Source organism: Vicugna pacos, chromosome 12 (assembly GCF_048564905.1).
Source record: "Vicugna pacos chromosome 12, VicPac4, whole genome shotgun sequence".
Taxonomy (NCBI): domain Eukaryota; kingdom Metazoa; phylum Chordata; class Mammalia; order Artiodactyla; family Camelidae; genus Vicugna; species Vicugna pacos.
Window position 1 is genome coordinate 24,729,705 of NC_132998.1, and position 26,852 is coordinate 24,756,556.

The window sequence follows — 26,852 nt, forward strand, 5'->3', positions numbered from 1 at the left end:
GGACGTCCCCTTCCCGAGCCGAACCCCGTGGGCGGATAGAGATGGCGGGCGGAAGGCGGGCCAATGAGGCTCCCGGAACTGGAGTGGGCGGGGCCCCGCGGGAGCTTCGTCCTGAGGAGGGTTGGTTGTCGCCCGAGTGCCGGCTCCTGCGCAACAATGGGTTTTCGAGCTCCTGGGATTCGTGAGTCGCCGCCTCGCTGCGCCCAGGTTCTTGTGAGAAAACGTGAAGGTGTGTTCTTAATTCCAAGTTGTGTGACAGAACGGAATGTTTCTTTTTATGACATGAAAATGTCCAGGGCTGTTCCTAAAGTCAGTTCCTACAGCCGACAAATATGCTACACTGTTGACTGTCGCAGCAAAAGGAATACGCCGGAAAATAAATATAGCTTAGTCAGGCCAAAAAAATTGTTTTAATCAATCTTGAAAGACGGACTGTTCACTTCCAGTTTTGTTCTTCCCTCCCACACACCCCCTCAATAAAAAAAATACGTAGCTCTTAGAAAACATTCATTAATTGTGCTATGAGTCTCAAATTACAAAGCTTCGGCCTTGTCTCTCCTCTCACCCTTTTTAAAAAATAAAATTCCACCTGATTTTAACAGTCTTTTACACATCATTATCAATAAATATTCCTTGAGATTCTACCATTGACTGAACACTGCTGACCCTGACGATGGGAGAGAACAAAATTGTCCAGATAGTTCCCTTATATATTTGCGTGAATGACCATACATAGTCAGTAATGGTGTATTGTATCATGTGCTAAATTTACAAATGAGAGGTATGAATGATAAGGGCTATAGGAATTGGATGAGAAAGTCATCCCTGAGGGCAGAAACGATTAGAAAAGCCTCAGGAAGAAATATTCAGACTCAGCCTTGAAGATTCGAAGGGTTGAAATAAGAGGAAAATGGGACAATCAAAGGGCAGAAGTCTGAATGGAATGCTGCCAGGCTTCTTCCAGCAACAATGAATGCAGTGCCTTTTACTTTTGTCATTTGGTGACGGAAGAAAAGGATCCCCTCTTTTAAACTTTCTAATATTAATGCCAATCCTTAATGCTCTCCTTGAAGCATTTTCTGCAAAGACTTGTCTTCTAATCCTAATTGATGTCTCTTTTCTTCTCTATCATCACCAATACTTAAAAATTCATTTGAAGCAGCCACCTGATATCTGATACAAAGAGAATATTAAATTCGTCCCTATGCAGCCATGCCACCAGGGAGCCCTTGATAAATGTTAATTGGTGATGACAGCATCTCTGTTGTGTAAATTAAGAATGGCAAAAAACAGGTAGAATGGACCATAAAACAAAAATCCTCTGCAGGAAGATAGTCCAGATCTTACAGGGTAGGAAAGGCACAGCTCTGGTTGTGCACACAGCTTCCACATAATGCTAAGGTGAAATCAGTAAAAGCCAAGTATGTAGAATGCAACCTGTCTGCCGAACGAGGACAGTGATAACTGCTGTTGAGCTCTACTGAGCAGGGAACAAATGACAAGAAAACCAAGCAGCAGATGGTAAAAAATGACTTAGTCACAACCCAAGTATGCTGAGATGTGTTATAAGGAATCAAGGAAGAAGAATATTTTACTTTGTTATTTTTCATAAACGCCTACCTCAGTTTATGAGCCAAAGATGTAGAAATGAAAAAAAAAGAGGCAACCGTAGTAAATGAAAGTTTTGTAGCCTGGTTTTACCAGCTCTTAACACTCCCGAATACTGCAGGAAACCGACCAGTACCCTACTAAGTTCCACTCAGGTGTCCTGGGGAGCCCCTAGGAAGTGTCTCACTTGTGCTTGCAGCTCCCATTTATAGTTTGCCCAGCAGCACTGCTACTTCTTCCAATAGCCACACATCTGTAGGTGTCACTTTTCCCCCTGGCCACCAACATTTACTGGGGACTGAGTCACCACTGGGCACAGCATGGAGCCTCCTTGGGCAGCTCAGCCCTGTTGGGGATCTGTGGCAAAGCACCTCACTACACTTTTTGTGTTACCCTCTGTTAAGTGAGTAGTAAAGTGTCTTAGAGAACTTTTCCATTTTGTATGTTAGCCTTCCTTCTCCCCAAAGGACTCAAAGTGAAGTCCATGGAGTCTAGGACAGAAAGTAATTCCTCAAGTGATGTACTGAATTCTGTGCTTAGATGAGCTTCTCTCTTCCAGCTAAGGCACTCTTACTGAGATGAGGGTGTCACACCTGGCTCCCCCTTCCCTTTTTTGATTTCCTTTTCTCATGTATGTAGATTTCCGTTTATTGCCTATGAAAGACTAAATTGGTACAACATCTATAAAGGGCAATTTTGCATTGCTTTTACCCAGCAGTTTCACTTTTATAAGTTATCTTACAGATATCCTTGCCCATATGTGAAAAAAAAATTCATTTAATGTTGTTACTGCATTATTTACAGTAACAAAAGGTGAAAACAACTTAAATGTCTATCTGCAAGGTACTAGTTAAATACATAATGGTTCCTCCAGGGCACAGAGCAAGAACAGGCAGTGCAGCAGGTCCAGATAACAGTTCAGGCTGCTCTGCTCCTTTGGGTTTTTTGACCCAGCAGATCCAGGAGGGATCTTGGACCCCTCAGATATCAAGGGTGTACCATATCCATCAGGATCTGGCTGGGAAAATAGAAAGTACCAGAAGCATTTCAACAGAGAAAATTTAACATAAGTCACTGGTTAGTTAGTTACTGGAGAACTTTAAAAAGCTAAAAGGCGAAAGAGAAGATAGCAATTCCAGGAAGCAGCTCACACCCTGAGGCTGGAAGAACAGGGAAAATGTTGAGGTTACTGGAACGCAGGGCTGGGTGGAGAGACCTCACGGGAGTTGGTCAGACCTCTGAGGGGTCACTGCCCAGCTGATTGTGAAGCCTCTGAGGGGACTAAATGAGGCTGCCAAAAAAAAAAAAAAAAAAAAGAGGGAAGAGAAGGGAATGGGAATTGAGGAGATTGAAACCAACTGTCACCATGGAGGTAAAGATCATTGTTCAGGGGCTGCTGAGAGGAAGAGCTAGCAAAAGAGGGCATTCTAGTCTCTTAGAGTCCTCTCTTAGCAGACCTAACAGGGAGCTAGCAGTGTCCAAAGGGTCTGCAGTTTCCAAAGGGTGAGAGACGAGAACTGAGACAATAGCTTATCAACTTGCACACCCCCATACAGCCCTTAAAAAGAAAAAAGCATTTTTTAATGAGCTAACATGGAATGATCTTAAAAAAAAAAAAAGAAAGAAAGAAAGGCAAGGTGTAGAAGAGTGTGTGTAGTCTACCATTAGTTGGGATCGAAGAAAGACAAAGAAAGGAAAGAAAAAATAATGTCACATGATGGTATCATTCACAGAGTTTTTCCCTCTTGAGTCTGACTCCATTAGCAGTAGTTATGAAGATGAACATTTTATTCAACTTACAAATATATGGAAACTTTATGGTTTTGATAGTTATCATTAGGGCTAGCCTCCTCCTTAAAATAAGTCCTTCCATTGACCTTTTCTAGAGTCACTTTGATTTATATAAATCACAATAGGGCTGTTGCTCCTTTTAGAAACAAAACTGTATCAAAATCCTTTAAAGCAATGTTAATTTGTACTTGAACTATATATATATATATAGTTAATTTGTACTTGAACTATATATATATATATCACTCATTCTATTAAAAACAGGAAGTTGATGACTTCACAAATCTAACAATCTTTATACAATCATTACCATCATTTACTTGGTAGCAATTGAAGAGAATTTGCATTTGCCTCTAACTATATTTATTTTTGTTTAACAAACAAAAATATATTATATATAAACACTTCTACAAACAATAAAAGTTGAAGAAAGAAGATACAAAGATGAGTACAGCCCTTGCCTTCAACTGTGATTACAATCAAATGAGGGGACAGCCGCTTACACAAAGAAAACAGGAAACGGTAGAAAGGAGGAAGCAAGGAAGGGGCTAAATGTGAGCACTCTGGTATTCTGAAGATGCTTTTAAATCTGGGGCCAGAAAGTTGGATCTAAGAATGGGGACTAAAGAGCAGACAGGATAAGGGAGCTGCTTTTAAATTCCATCCTGGGAAACATTTGATCACGAGGACCTTTCACTTTCTCTTTTGTTATGCCCCCAGGTAGCTGAATCCAGGCCAGAGATCAGGAAGATTTTGACTAACATTTGCTCAAGATTCATTCCTCCCCCGCACAAGGTAAATTACTTTATACATGTTGTCTCTCTTTTTTTTTACCTCATTGCTTCAGAAAGTAAGTAAACTTAACAGAGTAAAGCTGTTTTTGAAACTGCCATTTTATCAACACAGTGATACATCATTCTTAGTTTGCATTTGTATAATTTTCTCTGAAATGCCTTACAAGGTAACTGAAATTCCAGTTTCCAGGCTCAGCAATGCTCTGGCACTTGTAACTTCCTCCCAGGTCACAATTACATGGGCTTTCCTTGGTAAATCTTGAGCTCAGCCTTTGCCAAAAAGCAGTCTGTCTGACAACTGCTTTCTTTGGCGTTTTTCCATAGGTATTAACTGCTTTTTCCTCATGTAAATGAATTTCTGATTGCATAACTGAAAACATAATGACAAAATTAAGTCCATAGATTCTGTCTCAGAAGAAAAATTGCTGATATGTCACATTAATGTCAGTAAGAATCAAATAAACAGGGTCTGTGATTAAGACTTACCAGTGAGCCAAGTGCAATTTGCCCTCCAGACTTTTAGCCCTAGGTGCCTTTGTTGACGAAGAAGTGTCTACCTTTTGAATCAGTGGGGCAACTTTTGGAGGGACTCCAGGTTCTCCTGACAGCACGGACGTGTGTGTGTGTGCGCGCGCGTGCCTGAGGGACTCCTTGCCATACAAGCTATGGTGGAGTAAAGTAATTCTCAGTGAGGCATAAACCACTGCAGACCTCATATATGACAATAATATGTTGTGCCTCTACTGAGCAAGGCACAGGGGACAAGATGGGGGCGGGGGACACAAAATTCTTTTCATTTTAATGCCTTCATTATTGAAGATTCTGTTATCTAAGAATTACCTTCCTTTTTCTTCACTGATTATTCATCATCTTAAATCACCATCCCTACAAAAGCACCCACAGAGTGTTCTAGAATTGGTAACTTCACAGATTTTGAAGCATTAATTCTCTGACCACTTAAAACCAGATGTCATGTCTTAAGGTCAGATCTGAGGATGATACCCACCTTCCTTCCTAAGAACCTTGTAAATCTCTATGCCAAAACAAATTTTGAAGTGTTCTTTTATCACATAGTTATGTATATATATCTTAATAACTGCAGGTCAAGACTAAATACTCATGATTCCTTCTGAAATCACTATTCTTTCTATTAACATTTTATATCAAGTATCAGTAAGGGACTAAGAATTTTTCAGAACATAAATCAGTTTCCTTTTCTTAGTGACTTGTTAGTTCCCTTAAGGAACTTTTATTTTAACTTTGCAGAAGCAATGAGTTCATAAAATCTTAGTAATTATGTTGTTCATCCTTCGCTCTTAACTTCTACTGATTGAATTAATGATGTTGGACAGTGTGGAGAGCAATATGCCCAGTTGTGAAGTATACTGCATATATGAATTTAAAGAAATTGTTTCAGTATCATTGAGCACTACTATGGAATAAGTTGTAGGAATCATACATTTTTAGTTAATCATAGCTGTGGCAGATACTGAGGCTGACTCATTCTAAATCCGTTTCAACCTCCTCATGTCCTGCAGAAGCTAGAAAGATAAAAATTCCTTTGACTGTAGATGTTGTTACAGCCAAAGTCCAGGTGTAACTTACATTCTGCTGATGAGAAGCACTTACATAAACTGAATTAGATGGAAAAAAGATAAAGCACACACATCTACCATGATGGAACAAATCATGGCAGTAACAGCAATAGCATGGTTCTGAGTTAGCAGCTTCCTATCATGGCAGAAGTGTCAGATTCTGGAGCCAGGGTTTATAGCAGTGGCTTGTCAACTTAGTAGGGAGCTTTCCTGGTTCTACAACTTCCTAACTTAATGAGTCTGTTATGTGATGTGGCCTCAGAATCTACTTCTTCAGACTTCACAGTGATTCTGTAAACTACTTGTATCAATCACTTATTGCTATAATAATGCTGTGTAACAAACATCCCCAAGTGGAGCAGCTTAAAACAATAACCATTTATTATTGCATGAATCAGTTGGTCAGCTGGCCAGTTCCACTGGTCCAAGTTGAACTTGGCTGACCTTACTGAGCCTGCTCATAAATTTGTGATCAGCTGATAGGTTAGCTAGAGGCAGACTGGCCTCAGATGGCCTTGGCTAGGACAATACATCCCTACTTCATGTTGGCCCTCATCTTCCACCAAGCTAGCCTGGATTGTTCTCATGGCGTTTCAAGAAGAAGAGCAAGGTGTGCAAGACCTTTTGAGGATTAGACTTTCTACCTTATTCCAGTAGGCCAAAGCAAGTCACAAGGCCAGCAAAGATTCAGGGGGTAAGGAAATAGACTCAATCCCTTGATGAGAAGCATTGCAAAGTCACATTGTAAAGGAAGAATGAAAAATTGGGGCTATTTTTGCAGTAAATCTACTTCAACACTAAATACCCTGAAAATAGCCTTTCTATTTTGAATAGCTAGAGCAAATTATATTCTCTGCAATTTAACCCTAATACAACAGTGGGTTAGACACTTTCATTTATCTCCTTTCCCTCTTAAAACTCTAAAAAATTACAGTGAATGAGGAAAACAGGTACAAACTGGTAAGGTCAAAGAGAACAGCAGAGGTAACCACTGCAAAATAGAGATAACAAATTCTGGTTATATGGTGAGCAGTCTGTGGTGGACTGGGTTCTCTGGGAAGTGGACTCTGAGATGAAGTTGCATGTCCTGAATGTTTATTAGTGAGGGCCCTAGAGGGTCCACACCTGTGGAGGGAGGGCAAGGGAATAAGAGTGAGTAGAAGTCAAGTTGCAAGGCAGGCCTGACAACAGCCTCAGCCAACCCCATGGGGAGTCCAGAACTAACATGGCCTGTCAGAGTGTCCTGTGTTGGGCCATACGGGGCTTCCCTAGGAAGGCATGGCCTTGGGCCAGGTGGCTTTCTACAGTGAAGAGTCCCTAAGAGGGGTGACAACAGAGAGCACAGCTAGTAGTAGCAGCACTTCTCCTTCCATGAACAGGATGTGGACAGTGCATCATTTAAGCATCTTCCCACTAAGCAGTCAGTGTTTCTAACAAGCAGCATATATTTGAAGCTATAGACAAAAAGCCTCTGTTCCCACAGAGAATAGTCTCAATGCAGCTATTGGAGTCTTAGTTCCCAAACCTTCAGGAGTGAAGAAGGGTACCTGTCAGCACTGGTACCCTTTGTGCAGGCACTAGGCCTGAATTTTGCTGTGGCCTTTTCTTTCCTTCCTTATGCTGGTCTCCTCTACCTTACCACGTGGCACAGTGTTACACTTGGCAGCCACAGTAGACCATCCACAGCCTTGTTCTTCCAGAAATTGTGGTAATGTTGGTGCCAAGCAAGCAATTAGGAAAGCCAGATCCAGAGGCCAGCAGGACATTTTGCTGATGAATTCCACAAATAAAAGAATGGATGGGAATTGGAGCTGAGAGGGAGCACAGGAACCCCTACTGACTGTAGAGGGGAGCAAGGAAAACAGAAACTGGACCTGAGGATCTGGTCCTAGGACTCATCTTTCTACCTATAGGTGTGTAAAATACAACATTAAGGAAAACTGTCAATATCAGCGAGCCAAAAGAGAAACATTATTGGCTCCTAAAATTAATTCCTATTAAAGCCATGTATAAACTGGCTCCTACCATTTATGCCTGATTACCATGCAGCACAGTAGCAAATGTACATGTCATAGTGTGTGCTCCATAATTAATTGGAAAGCTAAACTCTGCAATTATATGGAGCCGTTAGGGTTTGTTACTTCTTCCTTGTAATCCAAGGCTCACGTCATGGCACTAAAGAACACATGAGCCAGAGGACAACTCCATTCTCTTCTGATGAGAGAAAACTGGAACAAATCCATGTTTCAAATAAATGTTCTTTTTACAACACAAGCCACTTTGTTATTTTTAGTTGTGCTGTTCTCTTGATCATGGGCTTTTATTGTTAAGAAAGTAAGTGTTCATTTCCAATATACACTCCATCTTAGCCAAATGCAGTAAGGTATATGCAAACACTTTGTGAACTGAAAAGTGTTACAGAAGTGTGAGCATTTCTTGTTATTAGGTATTAAGAATGGTCTCCTTTTGTATGACCCCTCATTTTTACTGTTCCTAAACAGTGGAACTGACATGGTTTAACAATCTTTTTTTCTTTTCTTTTTTGTTATGGAGATATAATTGATGTATAACATTATATTAGTTTCAGGTGTACAACATAATGATCTGATATTTGTATTTACTACAAAACAATCACCACAATAAGTTAACATCATTCCCCATACATAGTTACAAAAATTTTTTTCTTATGATGAGGACTTTTAAGATCTACTTTTTTATAAGCTTTCAAATTGCAATGTAGTATTATTGGTTATAGTTGCCATGCTATACATTACATCCTCATGATTTACTCACTTTAAAACTGGAAGTTTTTACTTTTTGACACCCTTCACCCATTTCTAACCTTATTAATCTGTTAGTCTCAAATTTATTATAAACAATACCTTTTCTGATTAGTGTCATTATTGTCCAATACTTACTGAGTGCTTGCTACATGTCTTGGGACTGTATATACTGTATCAGAATGGTTCTGTCAGGTAAGTGGTACAGATATAAGGGGCTTCATATAGAAATGACAGCTTGCATGGATGGAGTGGAGCTGGGGACGTAAAGGTCTAGAAGGAGGCAGCCGTAAGAGTGGAGAGCCACTGATCTCTTCACCCTGAAGCCCTGGAGTGTGAGTGGAGAAACTCAGCTCATGGTGAGCTTCGAGAATCCTGCCATAAGTACAGAGTGAGAGCTCACAGAGAGGGCTGTGAGCCCCCATGTCTGGTTAAGCCCTGAGGAGCCTTGGCAACCGAGGCCTAGAAACAGTCGTCTCCCTTTGCTCCTGCCTTCCAGGTCCTGTACAAGTTGCAAACTCAGAGTCTCATTCATAAACTCTAACCCAGAACCACATAGAAAAGGGGATTCTGGGAAGGGAAGTTCTCAGCCTTAGACAGGAGTGATGGTGGCAATGCCAACTTACCAACAGACAATGCAGCATACAGACAACTCTAATATCTAGGAGGTACATGTTACTGCTAACAATGGGAGGCAAAGTTCTGAGATGTTCAACAATTTGCCTAAGGTCACACGCTAATAGGTGGTGGAGTTAAAACTCAAACCCAAGTCTGTCTGATGCCCATGATCATACTTTTGACAACTATTCTCTAATGGCCCTTCAAAATCTATATAAAGACTATTATCTGTCATAGTATTTCTTTTAATATTATTTTCTGTCTCTGTGAGTACCAGAGGCATATGTTTTGCCTATTCTAGAACATTGTGGGTAAGAGATACAGATCTCAGAACTAAAGTGATGTGTCAGGGATGCATGTATCCTTTGGGGCCAGGCTGGGACATTTCTGCTGCCTGCGGTATCAAGTGAACTGTTAAGCAGCTGACAGAGCTACACTGTCAGAAAGTCTCTTTTCTTCTTCTGGTTGGAGAAAAATTAATATCTATGCTCCTCAGTTCTCCAGTTTTCTCCACTTACTGTGCCCTAAACAATACTAACTTGAACCCTCCTTTTGGAGAGAGACAGTGCTTTTTGTTACCTTAGGCTGAGTGAGAAGAGCTTCAAGGAAACATTCGGTGAGCTTGATGCTTGCTCCTTAGACTTTGTGACTAGAACCTAATTCCTGCCTAGGGGCACACAACAGTGAGAGATTACAGCTAGGGTTGCTGCTTTAATGGCAGAATGATGAGAGGTGGGTGCATTAGGAACAAACTCCACTTTTGCCCACAGTAGGGCAAGACTGTCTGAGTTTCCCTGTGGGCCAAGTTGGACAGATGGGAAGGAGCCAACTGAAGGTCATGTTCATTCCTACCTAAGACTGACCTCATGGGGAAATGTGACCCAGCAGTGGGTTGCCAGGAGGCCAGGTGCTGAGGGTGGTATCACGGTGGCTACTGCTGAGCAGCCCCACCCACAGCAAGGGAGCTGCGGTCAGAGGTCCTCAGTGGGCAAACCTCCAAAACATCCCTAGAGGGAAGGAGCTAGCAATTGGGCACCTACCGCCTCAGAGGAAATCATCAGTTTACAAACTGCACATGCTACAAAAGGTCTTTTTTCATTAATCCCCTCTCCTTTTGAGCTCAGCCCTGGAAAGGTGAGAAATAGCATCTAGAAAACAGGGAGGAGGAGAAGGACAGGGTAGAACATAGAAGGAGAGAAGTCAGTTATGCATCTCTCCCCAGTCAGGCACAAGTTTGGGGGGAGGCGAGGCAGAAGGAAAGGAAAGAGAAGTGGATCAGAATTTTCTACTACGTGAGAACTTTAAAACTCGCTAATAGGAGGCTGTTTTATGACTAAAAACAACCAAAGGATTTTTTTTCCCCCTAAGAATGACTGAAAAAGTTTGGGACCTAGCTGAGATCCAGGAACAGGATTTAATAGGGAGAGAAGGGAAAGAATAAATCTGATTTCTGCTTTATTCTATTCAGTCCAGCTTGTAAGTAAAATGATTATGCCAATATAATAGGAACAATAGGAGAACACAAAGGAATTCTGAGAAACTGAAGACATTATAGCAGAACCTTAAAATGCCATATGAGAGTTAGAAAATAAAATTGAGGACACCTCCTGAAAGTTATATCAAAAAGAAAAAAATCCATGAAAATAAATAAAAGACAGTGAAAATCAGTAGTCATCGAAGAGGTCCAAAATCTGACATTATATAGGAATTTGAAGAAGAGAAAATGGGAAAACATAAAGGGAAAGAAATTACAAAAAAAAAAAATACAAGAAATATTTTCAGAATTGAAATACGAACTTACAAATTAAAAGTGCTTACCAAGCATATGCATTAATTATTCAGCACACATTTGAAAGCATCTTATGTGATAAGCTGTGTTCTAGAACTACAGCAAAGACTAAAAGCAAAGTCCCTGCCAAGGGGCTTACATCCTACTGGGAGGAGACAGGTAATAAACAAAGAAGTAATAGCATGGTATGTCAGAAGGTGATAGGTGCTATTAAGGAAAACAAACCAGACAGAGGAATATGGAACAGTGAGGTGGTGGGAAGGGATTGTTATTTTAGATTGGGTGGTCAGTGAAGGCTCTCTGATAAGGTGACAGTTGAGCTTAGGGAGTGAGAGATGCAGACATGCCAGAAGTGTAAGCACCGTGAGGGCAAGCTTGTTTAGCCACCTTGTTTACGATGGCCCCCAACTACCTAGAGTAGTGCCTGGCACATAATAGGTACTCAAGAAACATTTATTGAATGATTGAATCAAGGCATTGGAACAGCATATTGCAAAGGCCCTGAGTTGAGAACATCCTTGGCTTGTTCAGGAATGCCCGTGTAGCTGGAGCAGAGGAAACTTGGGGGCAAATGGTAGGTATGGCCTTGTAGGCAGGGCAGGGACTTTGAATTTGATTCTAAGACAAATGAAAATCCATTGCAGGGTTCTGGACATCAGAATGTGATGATGCAATTGACATTGTTAAAGAACTACCCTTGCTTCTGTGAGGAAAATAGACTATAAAGGGTCAAGGGTAGAGCTGGGAAATCTTACTAGTCCAGACAAACATGATCGGTGGCTTAGACAGTAGGATAGTATCAGTGGAGAGAGTGAGAAATGATCTGATTATTGATAAACCTTAAATACCTATCAGACAAGACTTGTTGATGAATTGGATGCCATATGGGAGAGAAACAGAATATCTAAGGATTAAACCAAGGTTTTGAGCCTAAACAACTGAAAGGATGGAGGGGGAACTTGTAGATACAAGGTGCACATGCAAGGACGAGATGCAAGGGTGAAAATTAGGGGTCATTTTGGATTTATTCATATTAAGATGCCTAAGAGATGCAAGTGGATATGTCACATGTATTTCTTTGCTAAGTAAATAGTTAGGGGGGAAATTGCATATTCAGCTTTATCCTCCTCAATACAATGCATCTATCTTAAGGGCCAGACAAATGACCAAATTTTTAAGGGCCATTTTCAACCCTGAGGCTTACAATCCAATAATCCTCTCCTCACAGCTACAATAAAAGCTATTGGTTCTCTCCTTTTAAAACTCCTACAGGATTTTTTCTTCCCTATATGTATTCTTTTCCTTTTCCGCATTGCATTCTCCCTGTTGCCTCTAGCTTTTTGAGGTATAGGTCTCTCTTATTTGAGGAAAAAAAGGAAAAGGAAAAGAAAAGAAAAGCAAACCCTTCATTTGGCCATCCTGTTCTTTCTTCATTTCCCTGAAAAAAGGGGTCATTTCCACCCCCACCCTCCCTCCTCCCCGGCCCCACTCCCCCACTGCCTCAGTTTCCAATGAAACTTTCTTTCCTTAAACCTGACTTCCCTCCTCAGACCCCTCCCCATACCAGTCCTTTCAAGTCCAAGCCTGTAGCGTATTCTCTGATCTGTTCGCTCTCACTTGGGGCTCTGCACATTTCCCATGGTTGACTTCTCACTGCAGGCCTCCCTCAGGATTCATTCTTGGCCATCTGCTCTCCTGTCTGCCTGCTTTCTCCTTTGGAAAGCTAATCCATTCCCATAACCGCAATTAACGCCTCTGTGCTGATGACTCCCAACTGTTGTTTTCAGTCTTCACTTCCTGTCAGAGTTTGGACTCCCTGCGAGTACTAAGCACAGTGGTGGTGTAGCACAAGCACTGGAATCAGATGGCTTGGGTTTAAATCCCAGTTTAACTGTATAAACTATTAACTGTTTAATCTCTTGTCCTTCAAAAAATGAGAATAATAATAGCACCGATCTCAAATAGTTTCCACGAGCATTAAATGAGTTTATATGTGTAAAACGTATAATGCCTGGCACTCAGTAAATAATAAGTATTATCTTTATTGGAGGTCACACTGTCATTGCCAGCTGTGTTTATACAATACAGTCTATATTTAGACTACTCATTTGCTTCTCTCTCACTTTAATCAGTTCACCTCCAGATTTTCTATGGTATCTGTAATTCTCAAACCCACAGATTTGAACATTTGCAATAATCTTTGACTTACCTTCTACTCCATTTCCTTTACCCAGTCAGTTGACATGTAAGCCTTGCTTATTTCCCGAATTATTCTTTCCTCTTCATCCCTCTGCTATGCCCAAGACTGGGCCCCATTTCCTCACACTAACCAGCTCCTCATTAGTCTCCTGGGCTCAGCCTCCATACCCTAAATCACAGAAATCTCAAAGTCTCTGTCTATTCTGTCCTTTACTCAGAAACTTACTATTCTCCTCTGCCCATTAGGTGAAGAATCCTCTAAGTGGAGGAAACTTTCTAGAAGTTCCATAATGAAGCTCCATTCTGTGTAATTTTATTTCCTTCCACTCACCTGCCTTGCCAGCTCTGTCTCCCACTTCCCAAAGACCATCTCACACTCTTTGTGGCCTCTCTGTTTGCTTGCATGTTGGTCTCAGGTGGAATGCCCTCCTCACTTTTCTCCACCCAACTCAATCCACCTGTTCTTCCCGGCTCAAACTCAGCTTTCTCCCTGAGGAGCATAAACCCATTAATCTCATTCTTTCTGTTACCACAGCACCTGAAATCAGCTTTTGATTCTGATTACATACTGTAGCATATTACTCCATGTAGTTTCAAGTATATGCCATTTTTGTGTGTATCGGATTAAAGATCCTGGAAGGTTGTAATGTTTCCTAAACTTCAGGGTTCCTGCTGTACCTCTTTCCTACCTTACACCAAGGAAAATCATAAGTAAATGGCAAAGACTCAGAAAACTTTGATGATAATATAGAATAATAATAAGAGTAATAATACACATTATACTATATGCCAAATACTCATCTAAGGAGCTTTACATGTATTAATTTGTTTAATCCTCAACAATAACTCTATAAAGTAGAAATGTTATTATCTCCATTTTACAAGTGAGGAAACTGAGGCACACAGAGGTTAAGTAGCATGCCCATGACTGATCACTGATGCAGAGTAATCTTTACATGCAGACATTTGTGAAGGAATGCAAAATATAATCTAGGAAGACTGTATTGTAGAAAATACATTGAATACCCAAGGAAAAGAAATCCTAGGATTTATCCTCACTTCAGTTACACAAAATAACTGTATTTCTGGGCTGTGAAGGGGAAGGAAGAAGTAGGGATCACTTTTTTAAAAAAAAAAAAGGATGCAATTTGTCTTCTCTTTATTTCTTTGATTCTAAATGAATCACAGAAGATACCTGAAAAACATCGAGTCCCATCTTCTACCTCCTCACTTTCATTTTATAAGCAGGGTCACTAGGATTGCTTTGAGAGCTCACCCAACCGCAACCATCAGTCATTATGAAATAAGCATCCCTGTAAATTGACAACTGCCTTGCCCTACAAGGAAACACGTGTTCTGTGGTATGCTCTGAAAGTCATGTGCTCTCTTCTTTACCAGGCCACAAGGAACAGAATAATGCACAAATAATGAAGTGCTATATTAACTTAAGTCTGTTTGAAAATCAGTCATATATTCTCTACAAATGACAACTCCACACCTACCTGAACTCCAGGTCTTCACTCTTCAGAAGAGAGTGTAGTAGAGCTGGCTGAACAGCCTGCACTCTTAACACTGAAAGTGCAAAAGCTGGGCTGAGTCCTCCCCTCAACATTCATCACCTCTTGTCTGTGAACGAAAGACTGTAGCTTGTCTCCAGCACACAACTGAGGTGGTGAGTTGAAGGGTTGAACATATCAGTCTTTTTCCTGGGGCCTAAGTAGGAATTTGTAACTCTTGGCTTTTTGTTAGAGGAGAGAAAAGCAGTGGTCTGTTACCTCAGAAAACTCTGCCCAGTGAGAGGCTAGCCCTTCAGAGAATATGCCCTGGTTGCCGTACAGGTTTTGCAGACTGGGTTAAAAAGTTCTTGAAATAGTTATCTTTGCTTACAGTAGTAAGTAAACAAATGAAATGGGAATTAAGAAACTTTGTAATATAATTACTATTTCATACCAACTCATTGGTATTCAAATGTTTTCTCTAAGCTCAGATGATTATCATATGGGTAGGAAACCTCAGATTTAATTTTATTAAAGACAATTAACAGCACTGTGAAACTAGCAGTTCTCTATAATCATTCTACCTCCAGAAAAATATTTGTGTGTGAGGCTGTTTGAGCTGCCAGGCACATCCTTGACTGGCACTCAGGTGGATTACTAGCTGTCTTGCCTCTAGCATCAATTCAGCCTAATGGCTTCCATCCTCTGACTCTGCTGAAAGTGAGGGAGGCACTGCAGATTCCGAAGGCAGCCTGCCAGACAAAGTACAGAAGCCGCAGGAAGCATACATTGTGAGAGAAAAGTGAACGCAGTTCCCCTGGGACAGGTGTGCATTAATGTAACCATGGTTTTTAATCTCCTCAGATACTCTCACTGTAACTATACATGCCTTGTATAGTATCTTCAAAAGAAATGTGGTAATAGCTAACAGCTGGACTCTTTCTAGTACTTTCTTATCAATTCCTTCTAGTTTGCAGCTTTCCAGAACAAAGACTGTCCCTGGTGCTTAAGCCCAGAAGCTTGATTTATAAATTTAGTGTAATGAACCCTGTCAAAATTTTATTACCTGTTGGTTTGTACCATAATATATGTATGGAGCAGCTATTAGACACAAGGATGACTTACTGTAATGCACCCAGACTCTCCATTTATTAGTTTTCTCTTGATTGGAAATTGTAATGTCTTCTTTGTGTTTATTTAGATAGCTGCCATTTACCTGGTTCCATTTGGAGCTGCAATTCACAAAGTCAGGTGTAATCCATACCTTTCATCCTCCTTGGGTGATGAACAGAAAATAATCCTGTTCACAACTACTCTAACACCTGTGTGTTCTCTCTCATAAAAGCCAATCCCAAGTTAAATCTTGGACTCTGTGTAATCATTACAGTCCTTCTGGACCCAAAAATGCCAAGGTATTTGCTCCACCAGACAGCCTGGAACCAAGGTGTAATCAAGCCTTTCACTGGTCCCACTGGACTGGGCTGTGAGTCATCTTCCTTTCTTACCCAACTGGCACAGATAAATAGCAACTGAACAGCGTTTTGTCCCCTGAAGAGTATAATTTCCTGAAATTACCATAAGGTACTGGTTGTTGTAGTCACTTGCAGCTTTTATAAGGCCAGACACTTCTCAGGAAGGCCAAACTAATCTCAGGAAGCAACCCACATGTGGAGAAAGCCCATTGCAGAGTTCCATACCTCTCAGGGAGATGGACTGTGCAGGATCATCCTTGCCATCACCTGCCTGGGAAACTTGAGCTGAGGGGACCTGAACGGCATTGTGGCTCCAAGCAGTGACACCACCTTTTGTTCTGTTTCATTTCATTGCCTGAATCCTTCTGTCACCTGCCTCTTCCCTAGGGGCTGAGCGAACAGGAGATTGTCACACCTATCAGCAAGTCCATCTGGTTCACTGAAATTTCTCTCGCAAATAGTTGCTAGTCAGAGGATGGGTAGGGTGGCACAAAGTGGTCTAATTTCTGTAAATCCTCACCCCCCCCAACTTTGTGAAAAATATCACTAGCTTACCCTTCACGGGAGCAACAACCTGTAAGGTAACGCATCCTTTCAGAGCATTTAGATATGGCCTAAATTGGGCCCGATAGTTATTCGGCTTGTTCCTGGTATTTTATTCAGGTTAAATTTGTAATGCTTCAGTGTTCCACTGAAAGTAACTTTCTTTCTTAATCTTCATAACCTGGAGGGAGTGCAGATTGTCTAGATATATAAAAAAGGTAATAATGTATTCACAGTATCAAAAAAGAGCAGGGAAATCTTCCCCCTTTTGCAGATTCCTGCTGAATATTTTAAGAGTCAGTGGGAGTTGTGGGACTCACTCATTTTTTATCGTTGGGTCAGATGGGCGAGACTCTTCTCCCCCAGTCTGTGGCTAGAACAGGGTTTCCCCAACTATGTGCTGTAGTAGTAGAGCACACATGCTCTGGTGCCACCTGCCTGGGTTTGAATGCTGGCTCTACCACACTAGCTGTGTGACTTTAGGCAAGCTTCTCAATCTCCACATGCCTCAGTTTCCTTATTTGCAGCATTGAGATAATACTAGTGCCTACTGATGAGATGGTAGTGAGGATTCATTTAGTTAGTATAGGGTGAAGTATTTAAATAGTGACTGGCAGATCATAAATGGTAGATATTATCACAAATATATTCCACAGAACACTAGTTTCAAGAGATGTTCCTGAGGAAACAAGAGTCTGTGGTCAAATAAGACTGGAAATGCTTCACACTAACATAAGTCATCAAACCTATAAACTATCAGTTATGTGCCATTAAGAAAGAAAAAGCAATGCCAGTTAAACTAGGACATGATGCTCTTCCACGGGTTTAGCAGTTCTGAGTTTTGTTGCATTGGTCTCGTATGTGGCAGGCAATCCTTTCACACCTACCTCAGTAACAAAATACAGCCTCATCCACTGGGCATCTTCCTATCTTAATTTCTACCAAGCACTCGGTTATTATTTTGCAAAAAAAAAATATGGAATTGCTGTTAACCCTGCAATGATGAATTTTTGCTGCTGTAACATCATACATACACCCCCACTGCTTTGTTTCCATACCTTTTGACATATATAGTAACTTTTGATTATAGTGCCAAATCATGCTGTGATATTTACAAAGATCTTTAAAGAGCAGTTAAACATCACATATGTTGTTCTAAGACTGTTCCTAACTCAACCGACATGACGACAACAGAAACGGCTGTGACCAAGTTCACCTGTGCCCATGCGATGACCACCGCTGCACAACTGCTACTCCACTAACAGCCACTGGAAGATGCATTCTACCTTCAGAGGTGACAAAATGTGGAAGGAAAGTGCTGCTGAGAGTGGGTGAAATATTTGTCCCCCTTTAGGAAATTCCCAGTGCACATTAGCATATTAAAGGTGAAAGGATGCCATGCAGTGAAGAAACCACCTTCCCTGATTGAAGCCATTATTATTGGGCCACACAGACTTCTTTACAAGCTGCACCTATCAGCACATTGGGATGTGCTGAAATAGAACCTGACAAATCTGAGCATTACAGAGTAATTGGAAGGGATTTTCCCAGCCACTCTATTATTAAGTAGCAGCACAGAGAAGGCTGACTGACACTGATGGGGTTCAAGACACACTACCCCAAAACATGGCACTTTGGAATATTGAATATTTTCAGCTGAGGGAGTCTGAGAAAACAGCAGAAACAAGAAGGTCACCCTGACCTTCTCCCTCCACAGCCTTCTCCCCGGAAAAGTCATAAAACCCTCATGTGAGAGATACCTTCTGTATATCCGGAGGAAAGGAGCATCCTTGTCTCCAAAGACAAATGGACCCTTGAAGGATCCTAACACACACCTTCCTAAGTTTTCCCCAGGTTGCTATACATGCTTCATAATCCCTAACCTATCATATTTCTACATTGACCACTCTTTATCAAATCCAGCATAAAAATACAGATCTAACTGTTCAGATCTTCATTTTCTTATGAAGGGTCCCGTATAACATAAAACTTATATTCAGTAAATTTGTATTTTTTTAATATATTAATCTGTCTTTGTCAGTTTAATTTTCAGACCCATCCAGGGACTCTAAGAGGGTCAAGGAAAAGTAGCCCCTAGAGAACTCCTAGAGACCAGCGATGAGTCAGTATGTTCATACTCTTAAGGAAAACACTTGCCTTCATCCCAGGCCAGGGTTTCCACCATGATGAGGCTAACTTCTTAGAACTGGTCAAATTTCAGTTTAATAACAAACATCATTGAGCCCTCAATTTGTATCAGGCCCTGAGCTACAAAATGATTAGGGAAACTCTGTTTCATCATCTGTAAAAATGAAATAATAACAACACATAACAATAGTGTTATCGTACATATACAGTTAAGGGATATATGTTTTGGAATGTTGCTGGGTTCATTCCAATGAGGGAGATAGAAGGGAAATGTAGGAAATGCTGAGGGACCCAGGGCCTCTGTGAGCCATGAGGGCCACTGCCACTCACTTGTCCCTTATTCTAAAAGGGCAGCTTATTATAGAGGCCACCAAGCAAATGGCTTTACTGTCCTCTGGTTTAGTTTAACTTTAGATTCAATTCTAGTTTTTTTGTACCTGCAAAACATAAGAACTAAATGAGGCTTCAGCAGCCTGGTCTCTGGTCACCTGCCCCTGCAAATGCTAGGGTACAGCAGAGCAGCGCAATACCTTGTTCTGCCTTCAGCTTGGCACTTGAGATGAGAACCAGCAGTGAGGAGGAGATCACTTGGCAGGGAGAGAGTGAAGGTGCATCTGGGCCCGGGAGGTAAGCCAGACACTGAAGTCAACTCAAGGCTTTCACTCGCAGCCCCAGAATGGCACGCTAAGGCAGGATGGCACCTCAACTCCTTCCTGACAACCCCACCAGCTCGCTGAGCTGGGGCCATCCAGAACTTCATGAGCTATCCTGGCCCACTTTTACTGGAGCCTGAACTTGAGTCAGAACCAGGCCAGGTACAGAGATTTTAAAGACAGGGAAACTTGTCCTCAGGGCATCCACTTCACAGCCAAGCTCCCAGTTCCTCCTTCCTGTCAGAGAGGCTTAGCCAGCCAGCACCAGTTTTGTAATGCTTTTCACATACTCACAGCCACTCTGTGCAAGATGTCAGAGGCTTAGATGCTAGCGTCCTGCTGGGAAAGAGAAAGTGAAGTGAAAGAGAATGTTTTAAAGGGGATTATATGGAGGATGGGAAAACTACTAAATCAGCTAACTTTTTTTTCCTGTTTTTCATCTGAAGTGACTCAAAAGGAGGGGAGGGAAAAAGGTGGACAATTTAACACTGAAAAAACGACTACTGGCAGAAAGTTGCAAGAAAAGTGGTTCTGAGTGTTCTTTTCAACTATTTTCTGTTACTGTAGGATCAGGTCTTGCTGTATTAGTTTGATGACTGAAAGCTACTTGGTAACATGGAAAAACATTTAAAATATTCGCCAGGGAATTCCTATGCTTCATTGCTCCAGATGAAGTATTATAATAAGGATACCTTCATGTGCCAAATCTCTCTCAATGACAAAGAATATCAGATTTTTGAAAATCTAATTGAACTTACAAAATGTTAATAGAGACAGCCTGGTATAACATCCATCTGATACCCTTTAGGCAGATAACTAGTATTATTGATTTGATTTCACTCATCTTCAAGAATTGCAGTTGAAGCTGTCTCTTTATGGTGATTTCTTAATAACTGAGGCAAAACACCACACAGACATTGAAATTTCAGTAATTGGCCAAAATAACAAAGTTGATAACTTTAAGTTGGCTTGGCTTCTCCATGCAGACTTGAATAGGGATAAGGAACAACTTGTTGAAGCAACAAAGATTATTCCCACCTGCAAGGGGGAAAGGAAGACCAAGGGAGAGGAGAACAAAGAAACAGACAAACATGCTGCCCAGAATCATGCCTGTGGAAATGACTGGGAGATAATCAAGAGATGAAAGATGTAGGTGGAGGTATAGGGATGCACTCAGGGAAAAGTTTTGTAGGGAAGGCATTTGTGAACCAGTGAAAGAACTTAAAGATGGTAAGAAGAGGGAGTTCATCTTATTTTTGTGGCAGTCTCTGCAACTGCCTGGAGGATGGAGAGAGGCCCCGGAGAAAAAGATAGCATAGATCATTGGTTTCCATGGTGATGACTAACGGTGTCACCATCAGAGCATTATGACTTCAGAATAGGAATGAGGATACAATAATAGCATACACTAACATACCTCTTTAATCCCTCCCCAAGCTCTTAGTATTTATTCATTAATTCTCACAACGCCCGTGAAGTAGAGAGTATTATCCCTTTTATTTTCAGAGATTAGAAAGCCAAGACAGGAGCAGTCTAAATGGACACAATGCTTGAAAAGTACTATTGCTGCTCATCTTTCACCCTACAGTATAAACTTGTGAAATAATCAGTATGAAAGACTGTTTCATTGGTTTGTGACAAGTAATATGAGTATTCTGAGCTAATCATTTTTGGAAACTGTACTTGCATTGTCTGGAGGAAATACCATGTCTAACAACTATTTGTGTATTTCTCCTTTGCTTACGAAAGAAGGAAAGCCAAAATTTTAACCTATTCAATAAATCTGCATTGCCTTCCAAACCTTTTTCATCAAAGATTACAAGTCCATCTTCCCCACAGGATACTTTTATCACAATGGACATTCTTTTAGGCTTTTTATAGTTTTTCTGGGCTTTGTTTCACTTTAGTTTTCTATTCTGTCTCACTATCTCCCTCTTCATTCATCTGTCCCATAACTCCCTTCAAACACACCTTGAAAACCAGGTGTAAGACTTGTGACCATATCACCAGGACACTCACAGAACTAGTTAACATAGAGAGGAGGTTGGTATAGAAATTGAGAAGGCTCTGGAGTCAGACAAACTGGGTTCTAATTTTACCTCTGCCACCTACCAGCAGGGTAACCTCAGATCAACTACTATTCTAACCTTAAAATAAAATTATATTAGTATATACTTCTCCGGGGTCTTATGAGAATAAAAGTGGAGCGTGTATATGGCACACTTAGCAGTTATTCTTGAGGCTGTGGAAACCCAGGAGTCGCTCCTTCGGCATCTCTCCTTCCACTTTCTCATATCCTATTTCACAGTCCCCACCTCGGCTCTCAGGCCTTTTGACACTTGCCTCCTTGTGGGGGTTTCTCTCTATTCACATCATGAGAACAAAGAGAATGCTCAGAAGAGTTATGTTCATGCTCAGGACCTCAGGAAGTGGCTGAGGGACTAGATTTAGAGACCAAAGTTTTCTTGCTGTGTGTCCCCCTCACAGATTGTATGATCTTGGGTAAGCTACTTTCTCAGACCTTCACTTTCCTCTTCTGCAAAGTGGCATCACAATGCTTCACAGGTGATCATATGGATCTTGTGAAGGTTAAGTGTCATTATGGATATGAACATTGCCACGTGCAGGAGCACAGCACACAGCAGATGTGCAATCAAGTGTGAACTGAATGTGACTGTGAATCCCCGACCATTCTCACTTTCCTTGGAGTTTAACAGTAATTGAGTAAATTCTGGTATATCCTATGATGCGGGTACTAAAATCATGTAGCAGACAATTATTTATTGACATGAGAAAATGCTCATGATCTATCACTAAGTGAGAAGTATTTTATGTCATTTTTGTTTTTGTTTTTTAAAAACTATGCACGTACACACACAAAAATAAGGGAAAGGGGGCTATAAGGATTCTTGCCAAAATGTTAACAATGATTATTTCCAGGTGATGGTGGTGTGGTGTGTGTGTCTGTTTGTATGTGATTTTCTGTTTTCTAAACATTCTGCATTAGGAACGAATCCTTTTCCTTTTAGGTAGAAAAAGTAAAAATGAAATTTAAAAAGGAAATTGTGGCAAGTTTTTAAAAGTATTATATGGTGATTCTAAGGGACATAAAGCATGACCACGGAAGAAAAGCAGTAAACGCAGCAGGGAATGTGGAGTGAGCCGGCAGCAGCCAAGGCAGTGTGGAAGGGAGAGGGAAGAAAAGAGGTCAGAGAGAGGACACGCAGTAAGTTGAGGCTAAGACTCAAAAAGAGCCTTGTCATCTTCCAAGCATTTGTTGCTTGGACTGCCAGAAAGCCTGTGGGGATACAAGATTGTGTCCCCAGCCAGGCAGGCCACCTGCTGAAGTTCAAATTACACCAGGGAATTGGGGGTTAGTGGGCTTCTGAGTCCCGTCAGCTTTGAACTGCCTGTGTTTTCTGCCTCAAGTCCAGACAAAAGGTGATGTACTCGCCTGCGTACATAAAAGTTAAAGGATGACCCAGATGGCCTCTGTGTGATTTACAAGGGTTTGGTTTACTTTCTTCCAATAAGCAATAAACCAAAAGCTATCGCCACTAGGTGGCATGCCCCAAATACTATTTCACTTTGAAACTGGCAGAAAAGTTGGTGTGTCAGGGAACCACAGACACCCTATAAGTCAAGAGCATTGTTAGAGGCAACAAAATAAAGACCATTTAAGGTTTTCAGTTTCTCCCTGTTAAAAACAAATAAAAATTATCACTACCACCACAACAAACAATCCTCTCCAGAATAATAAATAAAAAATATTTCTCATGGACACATCTGAGGGTCTCCTTGGAAGACTTCCCTACTCCAACACTCCCTCATCCCTGTCAGTGACTATAACCAACAACCCCATCCTCTGCCAACCAAAATAAATAAATGTCCCACAATACTCAAAAAGTGGAAACAGGTCTCTGGTTTCATCATAGACTAATGTCTAACCATAGCTGTAAGATTAGCATTCCTTGAAGGAGTTCAAGAAAGGTCCCCATGTAAGATCTGTTATAGTTGAGGAAGAACAAGAATATACTCCTTTTGGTCTAACAAGCTTCTCTTTCTGAAAATCAGTACTACTGTCAGGACCTCTATATTTAGCCAGCGCTATCAGTCATTCACACCTTGCCATGGATTAGTTTTCTCTGCTCTCTGTTCTCCTAAAAGTTACATGCTGTTGGTTATTCTATAAGAACAGGATTTTGGTCAGAAAGCTAAAAAGTAGGATAATTTTGCAGCACGTGAAAGGAACACTCAGAAAGGACAGGGTGGGACCTTGAACTTGAGGGCTCTACATGTAGCTGCGGAGGCTCACTGAAGTGTTGGCATTTTTGAATGAGACGAGGAGAGACTAGATGGAGAAATAATTAGAGGGAAGTGCTGAAAGAAAGGGAAGTGGCAAGACACAGTTTGCATAATTTGCAGATTTGCCTAGGACTGTCTGGATTATAAAGCCCCGGAGATGAAATGTGAAGAAATATAAGCAGTTTTGGTATTTTCCAATTATAAAACTCCAACAGGAAATTTCCCCCCTCCAAATTCCCTGTCATTTAAATAAATATATGAGGTGTGACAATAAATGTAAGGACAGATTTTTTAAAAAAACAAACACACATGTATATATACATAAATGGGTACTACTCATTTCAAAGTAGGAAACTTAGGAAGCTGATCACTCATTTTAATGATGCAAACTGTTTTGGGAGTTCCTCTTTTTGAATACATTTTAGCAACTGACACATATCTTTTGAAAAGCCACAGTACTAATGAAACATCATTCGTTCTGAAGATGGATTTCATTTGTTGATAGAACCAAACATCATTTGAAGCTAAATCTGGCAAATAGGAAGGTTGATCGATGAGAATGCTCCCTTTCTGGTCAAAAATGAGCTGTGATTTTGAAGTATTGATTAGAGGTATGTGTTCTGACATCAAGATGGACCCCAATTCCCATTTCACTATTTTATTAGCTTTGTGAATACAAGCAAGTTATGAAACTATTCTGTGCCTCCGTTTCCTCATCTATAAAATGCAGATGTTAATAGTACCTACCGGATAATGTTGCCATGTGATTTAATGAGACAATATATGTAAACTATTTCCATGGTGCTGGTACATACCATTTACTAAATGAATAGTAATTTTTGGTTGTAGTGGCAATAGCAATATTAGATACAGCAGCAGCCACAGTAATATGTGGTTTATGAACTCAGAGCAATTAAAAATGTATACAGTCTCCCAAAGTAGCAACTTTTGATAACCACACTAATTTGCATGTGTTTCTAATTTTTTTTCATCTTTTTTTGCTTATTAGCCAATTCTTATTTAAACTCAGGTGGCACATTCTTCCCAAAGAGCTCCTTCAGTCAGTGGGGAATATCCAAACAGGCAGTTTCTGCATCAGTGGTTTTAAATTATTGTACCAATACATTAGAATTAAGATTTTCTATTCTGTAGACATATCAAATTGTATGTCTTTTGTTAATTCACAGTAAAGATGTACCAAGCTAATACAAATCATTTTAAACTGCTAAAATAGATCTAGTCAGTCATTGATTAAAATAGATCTAGTCAGTTATAGGTGAAAATAGATCTAGTCAGTCAATCAACGGATTATTATTGACCATGAATCTTGGACTGTATGGGCTGGCCTCTGTGCTAGCCCTCAGAGGTATAGAGTTGACTCAGATAGACATAGCAGACCTGCAGGAAGTTCTTGGATTCTTAAAACTGCTTCTAGCTGATGGACACACACATACACACACACACACAGCATCATTTCTGAAAGAACACTCAAAACACTAGCAATAGTAGTTGCTTCTGGGGAGCAGCCATTTTATGTCATTTTGTATTGACTAACCATGTGCTTGCATTCATTACCTTTTCAAAAAGGTAAATAGAAACTAATAATTAAAACTTTTAAGCCACGAGATTTAGTAGCTCATATCTATGACTCTGATCCATCTATTCTAACTGTGTGAGATCTTTGCACTTCCCTCTTAATGCAGAAGGAAAATTAAATCGTTCACTGCAATATAGTAGTGCTATTGATCCCCAGCCCATTAATTACTCTAATTTCCCTTGGAAGCACACAATAACAGCTGTGCAATCAGTCAATCCATGTGCTACAGTAACAGCCTGTTGAAATGCTTTGCTAAATGAATTTAGTCATGGCGGGGTGCTCAGGATCTCCCCGTGTGGGTGGGTAACCATTCCATAGCAGCCAGCAGGATTTGCAGCCCACACAGCAGAGCCGTCCAGCATCCTCCTCATCCATCAGCAGCATGTCTCCCAGAGGCACTAAGCAATGACCTTCTTCCATAAATGCAGAGGCTCATTTTCTTCTTTGAAGCTCATTGCTATGTGCTTGACTCCAGAGAGCAGGATGTCCTTCAGCTTTAACCTTGCCAAGAATCTGTCAATCAATCTGTCTGCAAACATATATTAGTCATCTCCCACATTTAAGGCACTGTGATGGATGCTTTTGGGGATGCCAAGAAATGTAAGATGTGGTTTCTAACCTATAGGAGTTTATTGTCTAGTTCAAGAGATAGAACATATAACAATTCAAAAGGTAGAATCACAAATGGTAGTGTATTAAAAGTGACTAAGAGGTGAAGGGTGAAAGGGAGCTAACATTTATCACGTGGCTGTACATTATGTTAGGTGTTTTTCATACGCTTTTCACTTAGTCATCCTGCCAGCCCTGCTTTTAACTCCATTTTACAGGCTTAGAGATGAAGAAAGTTGCCTAATACACAAATAGATAATGGCAGCACCCACATTAAAACTTTAGTAAATCTGATTTCAAACCTTCTGACTCCAAAACTTTGCTGTTCTCAGTGTGTGTAATACCTCCCTATAGAAAATAAACACTCTAAGAATTCACTGGATTGAGTTATCACTTTGATGGTAGCATAAGACATCGTGAATAGGATGTGAAATTTGAGGAAGGCTGTAAAGGAGTTAAAAGTCAAGGATGGGTAGAATGTTGTAAGGAGGGAAGAAAGGTATATTTCCATCTGAAGGTAGGGCCAGTACTGTGGTGTAGATATGGAAAAGCCAGAGCTGGTGAGAAGAACACTGGGTAGCGCACCCAATCCTGTCACCTGCTCTTCTCAGCACAGATATACAGCATGGTCCCGAGAGTGTGTAGGTGCTTCTCGAACCAGCCGTTAATGAGTAAGTGAGCACTTTTGGGGAGGCGGTCCCCCTGGGCGTGCACTTGGAATGGCATGGGCCCAAGCATCACAAAACCTTGTATGTCTCTTTAGGGATTCTTGGTGTCTGTCAGGGAGCCATCATACAAGACCAGCAATATTACTGGACTGTAAAAATGAATATGTTAAAAGAAACAGGTATTTTG

At 40.8% G+C, this 26,852-nt stretch overlaps 1 long non-coding RNA gene across 2 annotated transcripts in view; it reads left to right on the forward strand.

Annotated features, from left to right (window-relative positions):
• The first annotated feature begins 97 nt into the window (after window positions 1-97).
• Window positions 98-26,852, forward strand: part of LOC116282640 (uncharacterized) — a 138,494-nt gene continuing 111,739 nt past the window's right edge. For both annotated transcript variants that reach the window (XR_012078441.1, XR_012078442.1), the window contains exons 1-2: window positions 98-229; window positions 4,120-4,194. This is a non-coding gene — a long non-coding RNA (uncharacterized lncRNA). The remainder of the gene's footprint in view (window positions 230-4,119; window positions 4,195-26,852) is intronic.